Genomic DNA, 22,064 nt, shown 5'->3' with positions numbered 1-22,064 from the left:
TTATAACTGGATTACATTACTGATATTAGTTGCACCTATTCAATTACAGTTCAACCTGAGTAATCTAGTACTCAGTAGGTTGGTGTAGGGTTTACACTCTCGAATTCATAAGAAAATCTCGAAATCTGCTATCGAATATCCGTATACGGGATCGTAACTTTATACTTTTTCAAATATATACATAAATCCTTTCTCGAAAAATTTTTTTGAAATAAGAATGCATAATAAAAATGATGAAGAAAACATAATAATTGAACTTACTCCTTTTGAAATTACCAAACAGATAAGAAAATTCCGTTTAAACAATAGGTTTAAAAAAAACAAATACTGAGAAATTTAATACTAACTATATGAAAATGTTTTTTGTTTGCTTTTACGGGTCAATTACTGCATTTACCTACAAGTAAGAAGATAATATGTTACCAAATATAGTTTATTTCGGTTAAAGTTTAATAAATTTAGCATGGAGTTGGTATATTCTTATAATTAAATCATTTTTTACGTATTGTGGAAACATACGCAATAAATAATTTTAAAAGTTACAAAGATTTTAAAAAAATCAATAAAAGTTTTCTTCGTTATTAATAATAATACCGTGTACATACCAATATTCGTTTATAATATTTTAAGATATATTTATTTAGACTATTATTTTAGTATACAAAGAATATATTACACATTACAACTACTTATATAGATATTTCAAAAATATATGGGATTAAAAACAAACATTATTGAAATATAAAATTAATAACCTGCAAATAAAATAGAGATTTCAGAAGAATCATTACGGAGTGCACTTAAGTTAAACGGGGGTCGCTTCCTAGCGATTAGATGGATGGTAACAGAAACGTCGACACTGCAGTATGCAGTTACTAGGACGCATAGCTACTTACTTGATAACTTGGCGATTTAGGTATAATTTAATTCACGATTTTCGTTAATTTAGAATTTTTTGCGTCAATAGAGTAATGGTGGCCTAGCTATGTAAAAAGTCGCAGGTTCAATCCTTACCTAGGGCTACTGTCATCCCCACTTTTCAAACAAGCTGTACGCTTAATTGGGGAAGTACCTAAATATAATAGTAATTCCTTAAAATAGGCTGGCATTGATAGAATTCTTTAAAAAAAATATATTTTTTATTTTGCTATATGATAATAGTTATAAGTATGTCATTAAATATAAGAATCATAATATAGTTTTCTTTATGACTTAATACACTTCTTACTAATATACGAACGTTGATTTGATAGTGCTTCTGTCTAAAAGTTTGGAATATTCATATAATGCCGTTTCTATTGCATTACTTGGTTCAAGGAGAAAACAGGTGTTCCGATTTCGATTAGAAGATATCAGTATCTATGAACGTGTAATCTTGTTTGGAAATGACCCTCAGTTATGGAACAGGTTACAGTTTGCGGTCACCGACTCGAGAAGTTGCATTCAGATTTCAGTTAGTCCAATATTTACATATGTTTATTTCATACTTATAATGCAATATTTATAATATATGTAATATAAAACATTTGTAAGATAGTGATTCTTAGTTTTCAATTAATATAAATTATGTTAATTATTTGAAGAAATCACATAACACAAGGCTGGTTTTTATTTCGTTACAATTACTTTTAAAATATAACAATGCACAGTTGTCTTAATAGAGTTGCTTTTATAGCCATACTAGAGTTAGTAAACTTAATTGTTAAATGTGTAAGTATATTCTTGCTGTTTCACAAGACTAAGCCAATTACTATTAAATGGCTGCCGAAATGATTATCCAACGTTTGTCAGGGCTTTGCGAAACGAATTCACCTTCAAATCAATTGCTCGCGCGATTGTACAAAATGTTATTACAGAGTCAAGGTCCGGGCTAACAGCTGTGCGGTAATACTGTTTGATCTGACAGTACAGGTGTGCTCAATGTACCTTGAAGACGGTTTCGGTCATTAAAACACTCATTACGGATATTACTACTACGTTAAGATCTAATTTAATACAAAATAAATGAGATTTTATATTTCGAACGACAATTATGTGACATCGCGTGTCCTTTTTGAATTTTAAATTTTTAATGTAATCGATATTTAAAATTCTAGGACATCAGTTACTCTTATTATTAGGGTTTAATATTTTTCATATTGATTTTGTGATGACGAAAAAATATTTTATGAGTTCAATAATGATTTTCAGATATAGATATGAAATATTCATTACATAACCATTCGTTCATCTATGAATCACGTATTGTAAACATACGGTCCTTAAACAAAGAATGAAATATAAAATCATATTGTAGGCGATTGATAGCCTTGTTTGCATATAACCGCGTTATCAGTAATACTTAAAACTACGCGTTTTGTCCCCCACTCACATAAACTAAGATAACCTTGCAACATGAGTTCTATCATTTCCGTCATTATAATGCACGTTCAAACACATCATAATATTTACGCATATACTTGCTATTTACTAATAAATAATAAAGTTAATATACGTTATGTTTGGTTATCACTAACTAAGTATTTACGAGTTAGTTAGTAGGTATACAATTTTCTTATAAAATAAATTTTAAAATTAAAAACCCAAATGCCTCACGATAGACTGTCTCAGCAATATAAAGGTTGAAGGTTCGAACCGTTTTTGGACTACTAGTGTCCCCACTACTAACTTAAGACTTAGCACTCAGAAAAAATATAATCAGCAATTTTGTATATTTAAGACAAAAAAAATATATTCATTTTATTAAGATACTATTTTTTTAATTAAAATTGCCAGTGTTATAAATAAGTTAATGTGGTCGTTTCTTCTTCATTACGCAAACGAATAGTCTTTTTGAATAGATTTATCATGTCTTACCTAAAATATGTTAAAACTACAACAATTACGCGCGCATTTATTCACTTCATGATCAGATTCAAAGTTTTACTTATAACCTTATAATAATATGTTATAGTACTGAGCATTCGTCAGAAAATCGTTTGAACCCAAAATTTAATTTCCGGCTATGTCAAAAATATATTTTATTTCATATACAACATATAACCAACTTTATAGCCTAATCCTAAATAATGATTCGAAGCGATTATGATTAATGTCCTTCCATATCAAGTAGATGAAATTATCTTTTTTGGCTGAAGATCAAATGATTGATGCAATAACAATTCGTTTTAGTAAACTAATTCTAAAAAATACAAAACTATACGTAACAGTTTGCTGATAATCTCAGCAAATGGCTATTGATTCGGTTTTCGTTATTAAATTGGATGATTTCCAAAGAGTCAAGATTCAATATCTGCTAAGCCTTTTCTTCAAAAAACATTTAAATGTCTTTAAGAACAATTTTGTAAGAGAAAATAAATATGTATACGAACAAAAATTAATTACGAATGTATGAATATAGTATTCTCAACAGTGTAAATGAAACGATTCTGAGATAAACTAAGACATTTGTGCTTTCTACGTAAATAGAAAGTTTAACGAGCGTGTTATCGACATCGGGGTATCAAAACATATTATTGAACGTCGTTGGTTATTTTCCTTTCTATATTATTGCGAGCAGTTCCGGATTAAGAATATTTTATAAAAAGGAATAAGCTAGTGAGATATCCTACTGCTGGTAGCCCTAGATTTATGCTTAGGCCTACGAGGCCGGCCTAGGATCCCCTCCAGCCGGGGGTCTCATCCAGCCAAAAACATAATAATTTTACTCTAATCGCTTTGGAATGGGAAGCCTCTAATGTCAAAGTGATTGATGACCTTGCATCTCCAAGTCCGGGCTTGACTGCTGGGCAAAGGCCTCCTCTGGTGACGAAGGTTTGGTGCTAATTTTACCACGTTGCTCTATTGCAAGTTGTTGGTATCATGTGACTGAACTCCATTCAAGACATGCACATTTTTAAATGAAGTTTCCTATCAATTATAGGATGATGCACCAACAAATTCACACACATTCGCACACGAAATCTTGATTTCGATTAAGATTCACATACTCTAATAAGTATGGCTTAGTTACACGGCCCTTTAGCATACTACCCCGATAGGCCATGGAGGAATAAAGGAACTGGTCCAGACAAATGATCTAATTATTAGTCTTTTCTTTACTTAAAATAAAATCTCACGATAGTACATATAGAATTAATTTCCATGTAATAAGCTTGTATTAACTGTCTTTGGTAAAATTAATTAATATTGTTAAAAAAGCTAATTAATTCTAAGAGCCATAAATCGGTGAGGTGAAAAAAAAATCCAAACAATTCGCCTTTAAAGAGAGGTGTTTGAGCAGCAGTTTCATATAACCGGGGTGTTTTCTTTTAAATAAGCTGTAATATGAAAAGAACTGCCGAGTTTCCTTTCGGCTCTCGGTAGTATCTACATTCATGTCCAATGCAAACAAGCCCTCTTGATAAAAGTATCTATATTTCGATTATTATGAACAAAGTGAACTTCCTTAATTGTTCCATGTTGTTAAATTCTAAGAAAACAGATAATTTTATGAACAAAGAATTAATGTTTAGAATGATTCCATTATGCTCGGTAATTAAATATTTATAATTATTTATAATTTAATATTTATATAGTGGGATTGAAAATTCTAAATCTTTTCTGAAAACACTCAATAAATATTTTTGCTTTAAGTGCTATTATTGTAGATCGTTTTCGGTTGGGGTCCGTGTGTCGTTGAATAATTTAATGCCGTGGCGTTTTACGGTTCTGCCGTGACAATGATTATAGGCGACCCTGGTTGGTCGACCCGTGTTCAACAAAACAAGTTTCCTAATTGAATCGGTCTTTTACAAAGATGGATACAGACTAGTAATATTGAAAAATCATTAAGATTTTATTATCATTGTTTTTATGTAACTCGAGTAGAGGTTATTGAAATTTTATTCACTGTGGAGACACTTTCTTCTCCTCTTTCCGAATTAAAAGATTAGATATATATTTTTTCTTTGTCTTAGGATTTATATATATTATTACTATTTTTGAATTTATAGATTCAGATACGGCAGTAGCCAGTAAGTAAGTTAGTTATCTCCAGTTAAATATATTCTTAATAGATTTAAAGAAAAAAAATTGATTTACTCTAAAGTATTATCGACCATTTCGTAAAAAATCATTAATGTTTTATATACTTACAGTCTTACAGTATACAAAAAAATTAAATTTAATTAGAATGTAATACCTAAATATGAAGAGTATGAAAGTTATAACAAATATCTGGGCAACCGAGATTTGCTGGGCTCTAATTAAATTATTAATAAGTTATATTTTTTTGATGTGATGAACGTGATGAACGTAAAAAGCAAAACTTTTTATAAATAAAAAATTGGACCCAAATTGTGGCCGAGGTACACAATATACATATAAATAATAACATAATAATATAATATTATATGATAATAATAATTCCGTTTTAGTTTCCAAAAAAAATAGAAAATAATATTTCTATAACCTACTTACCTCAGGATATCATAAAAGTTTACTAAGGGGTATTTTCTGTTAAACGCGTCCATGAGCATATGAGCACGCAGTGCATCAACCGGTATGGCGACGGAGACGTATTTACCAACAAAAGAATTCCTAAGAAGAGTTGAGTTTAGTGCAGAAGTTATTATAATGTACAAGTGTGTGCTCGAACATAAGCTTATTCTCTTTTCGGTCTATAATGATCTGATCTGACCGTAAAAGTGTCTCAAACCGAAGAGTTTAGGACTAACGGATTTTAATGCTTACTTCTTGACCGAACACCCAACCCGGTATTTGAACCCAGGACCTCGTAACTTACAGATTTATAAGCCAATAGATTATCGTGACGGTTCGAGTAACAAGCTAATTCTGTAATATAATAGACATGTTTTGTACAGCAGGCAGATAGAACGTGGTAAAATTTATATTAGTGAATTATATTTGCGTTACGTTCCATCAATCACAAAGATGGCACTGTGAGTGTCCCACTAGGTCGTTCTCATTTCTGTCCCCTAATATCCGACCTATTTATTTGCCCATCACTCAGCGAGCAACAAGCTAATGAGGGATATAATGTACTTGCTAAGCCAACTTCATTGCAAATGGAGCAGTCAAGCATCCATTTTTGTTGTCTAGTTGGATAACATATATATTTAACGTAACTATGAAATAGTAAATATATTATAAAACATAAGGTTAGGTTACCAAATATTATAAACACACAAATACTTCATTTTGTTTGTAAGGCCACGTGACTTTTAGATTAGAATTCATAGATTATGATTATTACACTTATAGTTTGTATTATTAATATGTAGTATTTAGTTGATTAAAGGCATACCTATAAAAGGTTATGGATTAACTTTTGTCTTGAAAACCAGCTCTCAATGTTATATATTTTGAACCCAAGCTCGATAATATTAGGGGATTTTTTATTTTAATACGAACAAAATGTTTTTCAAGTACATGATGATATCGCGAGCTTTAAATAACAAACGTTGGAAGAATTATTGTTATAGGTTGGATGACTTCATGTTTTTCTTAGTTATTTTAATCTCTTGCGAGGCGTTTTGATTGCTATTTGTGTGATAAATATTGTTCATAAATGTTATTCTTTTCTTTCTTCTATAATTAGAATCAAATAAATAATAATCGACACAAAAAAGAATCTCTAAAAATGAAATGTAAAAATGAAATGTTTGTTGGCCATTTAACTTTATGACGAGTAGGTACTTAGTAATATTTTAACATGTCAAAGGTGGTAAGAACCTTTTCTCAAGTAGGAAATTAGCTGATGATCATCAAGCGCCTGTAAATAACGCCTAAATAGATATTAATGATTTATAGTTAATAATCATCTCGATCACATCACGTTTCAAACAGAAAAAAATCGTTTGTGGGCTATGATGCCACAGACATAACATGCCACAGACATAAACAGATGCACACGTTAAGCTAACACCCCCTTTTATGTCGTAGGTTAAAAATCATATATATATATATATTATACAATAAACAAATGCTATAAAAGTAAAATTTTCATCGGCCTAAATTGATTTCTATATTAATTTGTTAAAAAGTTCTTACTAAACCCTTAATATTACTTTTTTATTAAAAAAAAAAACAATAGTGAAACCTTTGTAAATGGGTTTATAATTAAAGATCCTAACTCATATTGTTCTCAATCTAAAAACAAATAACGATAAAATACTTAACGGCCATAATAAACTTCCTACCGTCTGCTTCTTGGAACAATAAAATTTGTTTAAGCCCATTTTATTCACGGCATGGAACTTATACTTCGAAATTAACTTTTGTTAAAGATGCAAGTTTACCTTTATCCTTATTTTCGTAGACAATATTGGTTATTATTAAATTAATTTGTAGAATTGAATTTCTTGTTCTTGAAAAGACGGAACAATTATTGTAGTTTTTTTAATCATTGTAAGTATTATTCGTGTACTGTAACAGAAGCGACAGACTTTACTTCCGAAATATAAGCTTATTTTTTAAATGGTTTAATACATAACAGAGCACACTACAAAATATGTTGTATTTAAAACTGTAAGGGTATTAATTTCCAATGAGAAAACAAAATTAAAAATATATCATAACAATCTGTATTTGTTTAATTTTGACCCCACGCTGTGCGAGTGACTAAATATCAAAATAGTGACTCAGACCCTTAGAGATGTTGAGTAAAAGCCGGGGTCAACAGTTTTTACGTTGTAGCTTGTAATGGCTTTCTTATTTTTTTGTCTACTAAATCGTGAGTGTTAGACGACGATTATAATGTTAATACGACCGATTTTATCATCGTTTAAAAACATCCACAGCAATTAAAATTTTAAAATTAATTATGGAATATTCATTAAAATATTAAAAACCCACATAAAATTTACCTTAATTAGCAAGTGTTTTATTTATAATGACATCGTTAATGGAAATCCGACAAGATTAAAAAGAGTTTAGGCGCAAGACAAGCTAGATTTTGCACGGAAGTGTAATTACTGCAAACATTGGGCTGCCACTGAGATTTTATTGATAGACCTGCCCTAACTGAACCCTGGTCGGTACTTGCGTCCTTATAAGATAGCTATAGACAAACTAAGACTAATTTAATTCAAATAAAAATACCTACTACTTATAAGCGTTTCTTAGCGGCTGTTTATTTAAACATTGATTTGTCTCTTTTTGTCATCATTGATTTGATAATCGAAAGAAGAAGACACGGCATTGTTTAACTAATCACCAGCTAAGCAACGTTTATAGGTTAGGCCGAATGAAATAAAATTGATATCATAACATTTATTTAAGTATACAACATATTCGAATACTACAAAGCAAGTATGGCAAAAGTTGCACACTTCATAAAGAGGCTCGAATGTCTTGAGATCGTCGCTGGCCCACTTCCCTATTGTTTACATACAGTCTGCGGTATTTCAAGCGTGTATCTAGTCCTTTTGTCTAAGGATTCCATTGTCTATTCTGCATATTATGAAACTATGCCCATGTTGACGAATGAATGGAGAATGACGAATACTTGAAAACAGTGTGGATTGTTATAGACTTTAAAGTGTATCTGACTGTCTTTTTAAACTACATTTAGTTTAGATGTTAGTTTTTTTAATAACCAACACTTATGAAAATTATTTTATTTACTTTTAATCCTATGTTTAAATAATATAATTTCGTTTCGTTATCTTTAAAATATAATTATTTACAATATATAATACATATGTATATTATTGATTTATTTCAATCGTCAGTATTTATTTTCGACCTAATTAGCTTTTATTATCAATTCTGTGCTAGATATCTGATAAATTTTATAAATGCGTAGCTCTGTCTGTTTGCGTGTTTCCTCATTACGACTAAACCTATACTCGATAGTAATGAAAAATAACGCAGAGGTAATTTGGGATCTGGATAATGACATAGGCATATAAGTTACTGGATATACTGGCAAAATAAATTTGATGAAGATGAAGTCGCGGGGAATAGCTAGTTTATTATAACATTTAATTGTATGATATAATTTATTCCTATGTGGCAGGAATTAACGGCTTTGAAACGGAACGTCTCATTGAACGTGACAGGAAGAATGATTATGTACAGGCGTAATCACATAAAAATCGGAATATACTTTATTCAAGCCGGGAGTTATGAGCACTATTGACTCGTTATTTTACAAGGTTAATATAAACATCTATAGCAACCATCAGCCATATCATACAATTATGTGAGTAAGATGTTGACATGCCTAAAATGTATTTATTCCCATAAGATCGGCTTTGTATGCAATTTCGGGCAGAACAACAAAGAAAACGATAAAATATAATAGTATATTTGTGTACATCATAATTATATGGAACGCAAGGTTGGATGGGATAGGATTTCTCATAGTAATCCGGTACAATAGTAATTTAGATACTAGTATAAATATATAAGCGTCAATTGATTATAAATAATACATGTGACAGTTATTAAATTCAACAAGGACTTCGTCTATTTATTGATCTATCTCATATTCCCACAGCCACAGCTGCACCCTGCGAGGGGATGTATGTTCCCACACATGTGCGTCAAATCTGTGCATTGGACTACTTTCTATCCGGATGCGCAAACAACTTATGCGAGGAAGCACCTTGCACTACTGATATTACATAATATATTTGATCCGAGTCACTTTACTTGTATTAAATATTTTTTGTGATAGAAACACTTTTCTAATTATTCTTTTCCATAATAAGATTATCGTTTATATTGCTATATATATACCGAACCAAGTTAGAATGCACGATAAGTTTTGTTGAACTAAATATATTACTAAGTACATCATTAAGTAATTCTCTGATATACATATACCAAGTTCTGTATGATGACAATTATTCATTCATTAACCTTGTCTATATAGGGGATCCCCTTATAAATTGCAAATGCTATTAACCATTTAAGGGTAGTACATGTGAAGTTTTTATTCTTAGCAAAGATTCATACCTCTTCACAGTCGATTAAAATCTTTAATAGGAATACGGAGTAATTTCTCACATAGATTTGTTTAATTATAATAGAATTGTTGATTAGATTACTATATTTTCACACGCGTTTCAGCATTAATTAGATACAGTGCACATTTCAAGGAAATTAAATTACAAAAAATTGTGATTAAACTTATAAAATCAAGAAAGATTGTAACTTCTGGCATTCATTCAAATTTCAAATGCTTACCTAGATATTTCTCCAGTCGTTAAAATCTGAAAAAAAAAACAATTATTTTATAAATCGTAAATGATTAAATGAAAAAAAAAACCGTGGGTGAATAAGGATTGTTTTACTGAATATGCTACATATAAGTCAATAACAAACGAGCGTAAGCGACCGCAAGATGTTCAATCACATATATACAGTTTGTACGGAAACCGATTCGATTAATCTCAATTTATCCCTTTGTTAAAGCATTTCAAAGCCGTGGGTGGAATAATAATGTAGCCATCGAATGAAATAATCTTTTGAATAATGAATGCTTGAACGAAATGCGATCGTATCACTACAATAGAGTCGTCTTCAGATTAAGAAATGTTCCATCCACTTACCTACTAGATATGGATTCAATATTTGGGGCTAATTCTCATTGAATAATATAGTAACAGCCTGTGAATATCCCACTGCTGGGCTAAGGCCTCCTCTCCCTTTTTTTTTGAGGAGAAGGTTTGGAGCTATATATATATATATATATATATATATTTTAATAATAAATATATATATATATTTTAATAATGAAGTAGATTTTTGGAAAATATCTTACTAAATAACTTCTACTTTTATTTATTATACTTCTTTCTTTCAAAAATGTTTTCCCTTTAAATACATTACATCCGTATTTCCAATTGAGTTATCTTTAAAAATATCAGCAATATCAAATCCATATCGTTATTTTTGTGTCAAATATTTGAATGCGTTGCGGAATTATTATTTCTCCTAACCTATGAAAAGATAAGTCGTAATTTTATCTCTGTTTTATTGACGTTATTTTATTTTATTTAAAAAAAATGCAAGCCATAGAGTAAAAAAATATATATTTTTTTATAATTTTCCTGTTGGTTAATTTGTGGCTTTTGTTTAAAGTGAAACAAACCAAACTTTTTGAGTAAATGTGCTTTTACGTTTCGCTTTTTTAAAAATAATTCTCATTTAAATAGAACACGCTCATACATCAGTGGTATTTTATACAACAAAAAGATACATAATATAAACAGTAGCGACTTTCATTTTATCCCAGGTTAATGTGATGTGCGGTTTTCAATTAGTTCATATTAAAATATAAAAAAAAAACCATTAATATTAAAATTTAAAAACCCAGTAATTAAAAAATATTATGTATTAACAAATAAACATGCGTTTTGAAACAAGAACGACGATGTTATCAGATAATTTAATTACGTCATAATAATAAAATTGATTATTTTGTACATTGATAAAATTGTCGTTGCATTGCAGCATGTTTAGATAAAGAGTTAAATATTTAGTAACAAATATGACACGATAGGAGAATGAACAAAGGTCGGTCAACTAAGCTGTACTCATAATCATCTCCTCATATACAGTTACTATTTTTCCTCTGAAGACTGAAGTCTCTAACTAGACTCTCTAAATAAATATTCTAGAAAAATCCTAGGATGTCTAAATAAATATTCTCTTTAATATTGTATATAGTTTTATTTTATTTTCATTAAATATTTAGTGTATTTATATTGGTTTACATTTTATGTTAAACCTTTTTATTGTGCAAATATGTTGATTATTATTAACAATAAATTAATTCATTTTGATTAACCTTGGAGAGAGTAAATTGTTTTAACCAAATACGATATTCTAATTATAATGTAATATAGATTATAAGGTATTAATTTAAATTTATTTCGTCTTATAAAGGAACCATAAGGAAACTTATTTTACAAGTAGTTTTTTCCGGATCTTTGTATAAAGAAGTTTGATATATGATAAGATTAACTATGAATTATTTTATATGCACCCCCAATATTTGATAAAGCTTTTGAAAATACGTAAAAGTTTTCTTTGCATCACAAAAATTCCGATGACGTAAGTTAGCGAGAGTTCCATAGAAGATATTAAATTTATTCGTTAATAATACTAGTTTGAGCCTTAATACGAAGGCTGTAAAGATCAAAATGCATCAAAACCAAAGATACTATTCAGTGACGTCACTTCGATCGAAACTGCGTCCCGAGATTACTAAAGCAGAAGAACTTTGAGATTCAGTTTTGAATTTCCAATGAAATACTTCGTAAAAAGATCAATACTTCGAACCAATAAAGGCATGCATTCTACAGTTCCATTTCAGCAATATAAATCATTAACACGATGTGAAATTGCGATCAAACTTGTCATATTCCTATTGCCCGTAATTTTATATCTGAACGTATACTATGTTTCAGTACGTTTTAGGTAGTGTCGTACAGATCAGGCCTCATATGAATTGATTTAAAATATAAACTATTTCTTTTGTTACCATATCGCAATGATTTTTCACGTGTAAATTGGATTGTCAATTCGTTTCCTTGCGTGAAATATAACCGATAATACGATGACACGCTTAATTAAACACGGGTTCAGTGTTAGGCACTGGGTCAAACGTCATTAGTGCTGTGTACGTTGATTTTGTAGTAAATTTATATAAAAAATTGAGATTGTTTAACATAAAAACTCTTAATAAGTATGTATTCGGTTATGTTGTTATGACTGCTAAAGAGTTTGCGTAGATATTCGTTAATGAAGTGCTGTTTAATTACTTTACTGATGTTTATAGCTACGTAGTTCGTAGCAGAGGCTCGTATTATAAGTCAGTAAGTCGGCTGAATAAAAGTGATGAGTTATTTTAAAAAAAATCCGAACAGCACACCGGTATTACGTAGAGTAGCGTTACAATCCTGTTCCTTGTATTGTAACTAAAGCCGTTTGTCCTGCGTCTGATTCATTCATTCTTTTCTTCGAATGTGTCGGCTGCTATTCTCAAAGACTAGTTAAGTCTTTGAGAATAGCAGCCGTGGCAGAAATTCGATCAAGATATACCATAAGCCATAGAATTGACGACTTACTTCTATACTCCAAGGTATCGTATTCTAAACATTTGCTGTAATTTTTGAAGTCAAACTTCTTGTATTTATAGCTGTTTATGTAAAACATATCGATTCGTGTGTGTGTGTGTGTCAAATGTTTTGAATTACACCCGTTCTGTTATTGCAGATTTAAATACGTTTATAATTATTAAAAAAAAAAACATGAATATAGATACCATTTACAATTACAAAATGATGTAAAAAAATGTTTATCGATTATCTATGTTACATGTGAACGTAGAAAGTTTCATTAATATTAATAAGATTTTATTATTATACAAATCAATAATACTAACTAAACTCCATATTATTAAAGCAATGAACTGTCATTTCTTGCTACTTTTCTGTAAAACATTAATCCAATAGAATACTATTTTAGACGTCTGTTTCACTTATAATATGTAGATAATACTATGTGCTATTTGGTTTCTACATCGACATCGTTACTGATCGAATTTCTGCTTCGGTTGAAGAGAAAATAAATCGCTGAAGAGGGCGTTTCATATCAAATGTATGCCTATTATATGAATATACATTGAATTTTAAGCAATACTGAAAACATGTAGCGTATGTATTTTCTCATGGTGAAGATTTTTATATTTTCCACATTTATAGTACATAAACATATAAAGGTGATTTTAACTATTTCTAAAAATATAGTTTTGATTAATCTAATGGCAATTTAGAGAATCATTATTTATTAAAACCAAATATATAACGCTATCAACTTTGTATAATTATAGAATCGAAAGAAACTACTAGTTGGTTTAACTTAGATTTATGACCAAAGCCGGCTGCGCTATAAATGTAGTAACCCTTTGAGGATTGAAGCAGACATTCGAGTTAAAATGAGATCAATGAGACACCAATGTCACGGTAATAGCGAGCAAATTGAAGATTTGGAGTTTACTTCACCACGATGATCCAAAGCGTGCTCAATTTTCTTATTTACCGCCAAATACGAGATGAATAATAAACCCGAATTAGCACAAAGCACCTGAAAACTCAGCGGTTCCTGTCCGGTTTTGACTCGTAATGTTCTTAGTTTTTGATAAAAACAAAGTAGTATACGTGTAAATGTTCAAAGATATAATAAGATAAATAAAAATCTTTCAATTATTTACCAAATTAAAATATTCGTTTTTCATTTCACACAATATTTTAATTATTAATTAATGAATGATTATTGAAATATATACAAAGTATCACTGTATAGCGTATATTATTTGTTAAGTATTTATTAATTAATATATATAAACTGAACGTTTCGTTAATTTTCAATGATTCAATTAAGGGCTGCACATTTATGATAAAGTGAAATTGACTTTAGTACAATCGTAAGCGTCTATCATCATTCTACTATTTATTATGTCATTGCCCTTTATAGCCAAGAATAATAACCCAACGCATTCATTTAAGATATTCATATTATTATTAAACTGTAAAGACACGTATATGTAGATAAAAGAAATCTTGTAAGTATTATATATTTATATAGATATAATTAAAAAAGAATATTTATTCGTATATAAACGTAACAACTTGTTAAAGTCCTCTTGTCCTTTTGAGGAATAGGATTCTAACCACTGGGATAACTTGGAAGTTGGTCTATTTCAACTTGTTTTTTTTAAATTACTTACTATATATGGAAAAGCGTCTCATGGGACGCCGCTAGAACTGATAGCTTAGTGTACTTATTCGTATATCAGCCACCACGGCTCACGACAGTTTTTAAGAGTGCTATGAAGAGGAATACGTTAAGATAAAGATTTGCATCGGAAATGGCGGCTCATTGAGCATGTACCGTCTGTATACAAGGGTACAAACGACTACGTATTATTTCGCTAATATCGTTATAATGTCATCCCGTTATGATACTCATTGTGGTGAGCTTTGCAAAAGCTCGTTTCGGTAGGGTTCCTCTCATTAGTTTTTTCCGTGTCAATGTCTATGGACAAATGACACATCGTGTTGTTCTCTGAGGTTTCAAGGAAGGAATATATATAATAAGGAATTGTTAATATTTCTTACTGTGCCAATGTCTATGAGCATTGGTGTTCACTTACCATTTGGTGAGCCATGTTCCCATCTTATATTATATAAAAAAATGTAAGCCCGGACCGGGATTCGAACTTTAGACTTCAGAACTATATCAACGAGGCATTTTAAATTGTTTAACATATAATATTAGTATGAAATGCAATGGTTAATCCAGGTTTATGAAGTCCTAGATTTGTACTCCAATTAGTATCACAATACAATAACATAAAACCAGAACACACAGTGAAAACAGTTCTCCCATAAATCCTTCCACATAATTGCGTTAGTCAATGGCGGTTTAACAATGAAACATTCATAAGGGCGCAGTCAATGGAACACGTTGGACAAAGAGAACTCTCATCGCTGTTTTAAAAGGGTGAATGACAAAAACTGCCAGCGAACTGTGGTAGCTACCTACCACTGCAATTTACGCAATTGGAGGCCTACACATAACACAGTAACTAAGTCCACACGTTTTAATTTATTTTGATATAGTTACTTATATTATTTGTATAAAAATGTTAATATTTTTAATTTATTATTTCATATTCTAATTTATTAATTTCATTGTAAATTATTCCAACCTCCCTAATGTTTGGATTGATGATTGATGAACCCAACATAAACTCAATCAAAATAATAGAAAGATACATCAACGACAGAAAAACAAACAATGGAGAATTGTTTGTTTAAAAAAAAGTTTGGATTAAAAATATGTACGTTTTTACAGCATAATACAGCATAACACAAAGTAAGATAGAAAATTGTATACGCTATGATTATTTGCATATGTTGTTAATGTATTGCGTAATGAAGTTTCATAGAGTTTTATCTTGATTATCATGTCTACCATATATCGTGATAAGATAAGCCGCATCTTTTTATCAGACTAAAATGTATGTGTATGTAGCACTAACAAAAGCATCAAACTAAAATAGTACACAGAAATGAAATTTTCATAAAAAGATTTCTTTTAATTCGTTTCTCATCTCAAAACATCATTCGTCACATATATATAAATATTTTTAAGGATACAATTATTAAAATTGTAACGACATATAATTTTTTAGCGGCTGATTAGTTAAATATTAAACAATAATAAAAGAAAAACATCAAAAAAAAATTTTTGAGGTTTTTCGTTGATATTGTACTTAATTTATTTTCAATTTTGTAGTATTGGCTGTGTATAAGCTACAATCTATCAATAGCTGTATCATTATCTGCGATGGTGTCTGGCGTCCTGGTTCTTTGCATGACAGTCGCACGTGCCGAACTTCCGGTCGACCGATCATTGTGAAGAGTCCGGAAGCGATACAATCTACTTATACGCTCATATACATACAGGGAAAAGGGGGATCTATATGGAGTCCGTTAAAAATACTGCGTGATGATTTTTTTTTAAAGCAATTAAAAAAAAATCGATAGAAAGAAGGTTTTTCAGGTAATACTAGAGATATTAGATAAGTATTTTGTAGATTGTATTAAAATAGTTAATATTTTAAATGGTTCAAAGTAACAAAAACAGGCGGCAACATTCATTTTAAATATTTATCTATCTCTAATTTAGCAAAAATATGTCGTAATATCATCGCAGTTGAGTAGATTTTACTATGAAATTATGGAGGCCAACTGGGGGATTCGTTAGTAGTGTAGTGCTCGCTCATGTAACTAATGAGATCGGTATTGCGTAGATGTATGAATTGCAGGCAGGTTGTACACTTTGAAATTGCATAAAGTTTATATATGATTTTTTAGATAAAGTTAATTTAAAAAAAACTTTTCCTCTCTCTCTGGTATACGATGTTAGAGCTGCAATATTGAAGTAGTCGAAAAGCTTTATGTATTTAAAGTTACTTCAAAAACAGTGTGCTAATTAGCATAAACATAATTTAGGTTTACGAAAACTATACACACGCGAAACTGAAAGTAGGATTAATATACTAATAGTTACGTACAAAGTTGTACATAATACAGCAAAGTATATCAGACAATTTTAAACTGTACGTATATTATATTTAGATAATGTTTTAGATTGACACAGGAGCCTACTTAATTGAAGTATATGTTGATAAGAGTTAAAAGTCAAATTTTGTTGCACATAAAAATATAACATAAAGTGAGAGGTTTAATCTTTTTACAATGTTCAATATAGTTCTTACACAACTAGAAATATAATGGAGTAAAATAACGAAAACGAAACTTATGCAAACATTTATTTACAATACGAAAATATCTGTAGCGTTTTTCACACGCCCAGACATTGGCGATGTAAGAATGTATAATCAGTATAGTAGGTAGGGCTTTGTACAAGCTCATCTGGGTAGGTACCACCAATTCATCAGATATTCTACCACAAAACAGCAGTACCTTTGGGAACAAAGATGTTATGTCCCTTGTTACACTAACCCGTAGTTACACTGGCTTACTCACCCTTGAAACCGGAACGCAACAATATTAAGTTAAATGTTTAGCGGTGGAATATCTAGTGATTATATTCAACTAAATAAAAATCTCCATAATAGCCACATGAAAATCCCCTCTCGAAAATTGCAGATAGATAGGCTATAGTCTAACTCTAATTTAGATTTCCGCCATTGCTTTCATTACTTGATTTAATATATCAGCAAATGAAAATCCTATGAGATTAGCGAATACACGTTACTTCACAGCCATTGTTTAAACACAATACTATATACGTATGTAATGTTTATGTATGACTATATCACAGTTTTATAAGCATTGTATCATTTTCGTGGTTTTTGCTATTGTTTGTATTCACAAAAGGGATATTAGATATCGTTTTAACAATCAGAGCGTGTTGTATTTTAAATAGTTTTATGTTACGTTTTATTGATGATAAGCGAATACTGTTCATCTTATCTTGATTTATTTGTTGTGAATGTTACGGATTACATAAGCACGATAAAGATTTGCTTAGAACGTTTTGTTGTCATAATTGTTAGTATGTTTTACCTGGTAGTAAGATAGCTAGCTATAAGGTATATTTAAATTTTATTGTGCTTGAAATACCAGTGTATGGTTGACGGTGCAAAAGTTATCATCTGGTGATCTGGCCTATTTGCGCGCCTATTATTTATATGTATAATTATATTTCATCTGTGGTTTTAAGACTCTTTCTGGCTTGTCTGTGTTATTGCATATCCGAAAGAAGTGTGAATAAGACATATATATCTTAGACAGCGTGTCTGTATCTGTCGTCGTGGGAAATAGCTAGAACTGGCTTTTAAAAGCAGTCTTTTCTTGAGTTTTTTTATGTTGAATAAAAAAGAACATTTGTGAGTCTTGTTATATAAAATTAAAAAGGGTTTTTATTTTACTACGCCTGGCTTTTGAGAAAGTAACAAATCTACTCCGAGACAAGCTTCTATAATACAAGATTAGAAAAACATATAATTAAGACAACTGTTAAGGCAAACTTGAAAAATCTCATTTTGCTGGAAATAAGTATTAAGTTTATATTGAGCATTAGAGATTGTTTGCCTCGCCGAGAGTACTTAACTGCTTTTTAACAAGATTAGCAGTAAGCAAGATTTTATTACATATAAGGTATATGTCTACATGTGGAAAGAAAATATATTCTCGTATATTTATCGTGCATTTAATTATAGATATTCTAAGAGCTGAAGTTCTTATAGTCTTTTCATAAATATAAACGATCGATTACCGAGTGACTGCAGTCAGAACGAAATCAAACAAGCAATATTCTCATCATATTCGCTTTACCACAAATTGTCTATGTAATCAATTGTAAATGTGCCAGCTTTGGGCTTTGTGCAAGCTCGTCTGGCTAGGTACCACCCACTCATCAGATATTCTACCGCAAGACAGCAGTACTTGATATTGTTGTGTTCCGGTTTGAAGGATGAGTAAGTCAGTGTAATTACCGGCACAAGGGACATACAATCTTAGTTCCCAAGGTTGGTGGCGTATTGGCTATATAAGCGATGGTTGACATTTCTTAGAATGCCAATGTCTAAGGGCGTTGGTGACCACTTACCATCAAGTGGCCCATATGCTCGTCCGCCTTCCTATTCTATAAAAAAAAAATTCTCAACAAAGTTACAATGTTATGCCATATATTTAGCAAAAACAGGAAAATTAAATAGGTTACTTTACTTTACTTACAGATTAGTTCATCGACAAATATTGACGACAACAAAATAACGTAACAGACGGTAATAGGTATGTCGTGTTTTAAGTTGTAATAAAAGATTGAATTTCAGATGACTGAAATTCATGTTCTTTGTTAAGAGATAAGATATTACGAAGACTTACAGAATATATATGGATGAGCATAAAAAATGTAAGAGATGCTTATCCGATCGACGGCTTAGGAGACTATTCTGACGTCAAACAATATTAATGTAATGGAAAAAAATATGTAAACAAATGTTGCGGTGCGGCAGCGATGCGGTTTTTAATCATAAACATAAATTTGCGGTCCGGCGCCGGTATGGCTGCGGCGCCGCGTATAAGAAACCTAAATATATCTAAATACATAGATCATTATTCGTTATATACATAAGTCATTAGACATACATAAGTCTCCACGAAAATTTACCTAAAATCTTTTAAATTATTTCACAATAAGATATGTCTAAAGTAGAGATGGAAGGTAGAGGAATAGAAGAGTAGAAGGAGATGCTACCTATATATTCATACTAAATTCGCATTATTAAATACTAAATACATTTGTTGCCAGCGAGATAAGCAATTACTAATAAAAAAATTACAAACAATTAAATTTAAAAGATAAAGTAAAATATAAGATCAAAAACTATTTTTCAGATTTATATCATTTCACGCGTATGTCTTTTAATAAATTAAGCTATTTTTTATATAAAATATTATATAAATAATATATTTAATATGAGAGAGGAAGCGGAGCAAACCAAGAAAATCAATAAACATTGACATCAGAGGGTTGAATTCGAAAGTAGGTCATGGCGGGATGAAACTGTTGCCTGTTGCCTGCTATGTAGGATTAAAGGAAATGTTTGGATTAGCGGTAGGTGAGTGCGGTTGTTTGAAAGCCAACGTGTATCCGATTGGTGGTTTTATCAGGCTATTTTATATTTATTACAACATTATTGTAGAACTGCTCTACTGTAGCAACCATAAAAGGGTTCTTTTCGCCAGTGTGAGGGGATCAGTATCTTGGTTAAATAAATATTTCTAGTATTGAAAGCAACAAATCAAATTAAAATATATGTTATTCAAGTAGGTTTTTACTTTTGAATGCTAATTTTACAGTTATATAAATATATAATAATAATTATATATATTATATGTTATATAATAATCGTTCAATCATAATTCAACATTGCGGTTACTATAATTAATATATATTTTGATGTAATCTAGATTGTAACTGCCTGGAACTAAACAGATGCAGCAAAAATAATAAAAATCAAAACAATAGAAAAAATACAACAAAGGCACGGACAAAATGTCTGTGGAAATTCGAAACAAAAATGTATGTCATTATTTACAGTCAGAAAACGTTGGAAAAGTTAAAATTGGAAAATATTGAAGTAATAAAAATATTTGCACTGCCTTCCAAATATTCTCAAACTGGTTTTGAAATCAAATACGGTCAAAGCAATAAATAGTATGTCGTCTTCATACAAAAATAACTTTTATATCTCTGTTTGGTGATTATCTCTTGGTAAAAGAGTGTTCCTTGTTTTCATTAAATGTGTTTGTTTATTATTTTATAAATTTATCTCATTGTCAAAGTATTGTTAAGGTTCTAAATGAATGCGGTGTCCAACAGACGTTGATTCCGGTTTCGAAATAATGAGAAGCCTCAGTGGTAACGTATGATTGATGTGCAATAACTGGTTACAATGTCAGATTTGAGATATATACATAAGTATTCATAACTGGATCTACCCAAGATTTAATATGAAAAATTGCAAGTATAACAAAAAGTAAAACAAAAAAAAAATGACAATTCTATCAATATTCCTTTCAAAAATTCTTTACTATAAAAATTGTAATTTAATTTTATTTGTAACGATACTAATCGATCTAACTATATGATTTCTATTTCGAAATCATACTTTCATTCAGTGATATATGTTTCATAACTAAATAAATTAATTACTCCAAGCTGGTAGAACGTAAATAAGAAATGATTATATCAATAAGAAATATTTGTATGCAATAATAATATAAACTTTTATAAGATAAGTATGACTAGAACTGTGTAATCACGGATGAGAGTTACGATGATTGAAGCCGAGTTATCCATGACTAATTACACTTCACACGTGCCAACTATCTGATACGAACGTAACGATTATGCTGAGAGTCTATCTTCAAGGAACGCAGCGTAATCTCACGCTATTACGCGATTCCATGGCAAAATAAGAGTGCCGTTTCGAAGTCAAAAGTAATAAATCTTTAACATTCATAAAGCAATTTAATTCCTATGTACATTTTATTAAAGTTACTTTTAAATAACACGAAGCTATAAGGAAGCACAATAACTGTTAAGCCCTTTCATTACTGTAGTACATAATTGAATGTATTAGTACGGACAAACAACATTTAGTAATATTTGTTTTTGTATGGAAATTGAATTTTACTTTAAAGTTAAGTGTAATTCTGTCTTTTAGTATTTAATTGTAATGATTATAATTGCTTTTTGTCAATTGGAAATAGAATATTCTTACAGTTCTAATAATGAGACGTCATGTCTTAATAAAACGTTAGAATTCTTGGCCGGTTGCCGTAAGCAATGTTGTCAGATCCGCCCATATACCGCTGTCGTCAAACGTCTTATGATCTTGGCGATATAATGTAAATTCCTCAAAGCCAAGTCATTCATGTTTCTGTCTTAAAATTCATACTGGCGATAGGCTAAGGTCGTCTGCGGTCGAGTCTTAGTGG

The 22,064-nt window shown here is 30.3% G+C and overlaps 1 protein-coding gene across 2 annotated transcripts in view; it reads right to left on the bottom strand.

The window, feature by feature from the left end:
• Positions 1 to 22,064, bottom strand: part of LOC126774431 (ADP-ribosylation factor-like protein 4C) — a 58,427-nt gene that overhangs the window by 21,470 nt on the left and 14,893 nt on the right. The window contains exon 2 of one of the 2 annotated variants that reach the window (XM_050495958.1): positions 10,198 to 10,223. The exons of the other annotated variant lie outside the window; for it this stretch is intronic. The gene's annotated coding sequence lies outside the window, so the exon portion shown is untranslated. The remainder of the gene's footprint in view (positions 1 to 10,197; positions 10,224 to 22,064) is intronic. 2 annotated transcript variants of the gene reach the window in all.

This window comes from Nymphalis io, chromosome 16, assembly GCF_905147045.1.
Source record: "Nymphalis io chromosome 16, ilAglIoxx1.1, whole genome shotgun sequence".
Lineage (NCBI taxonomy): Eukaryota > Metazoa > Arthropoda > Insecta > Lepidoptera > Nymphalidae > Nymphalis > Nymphalis io.
The sequence above is the reverse complement of the archived record's forward strand: the minus strand, read 5'-3'. Positions and strand labels throughout refer to the sequence as shown.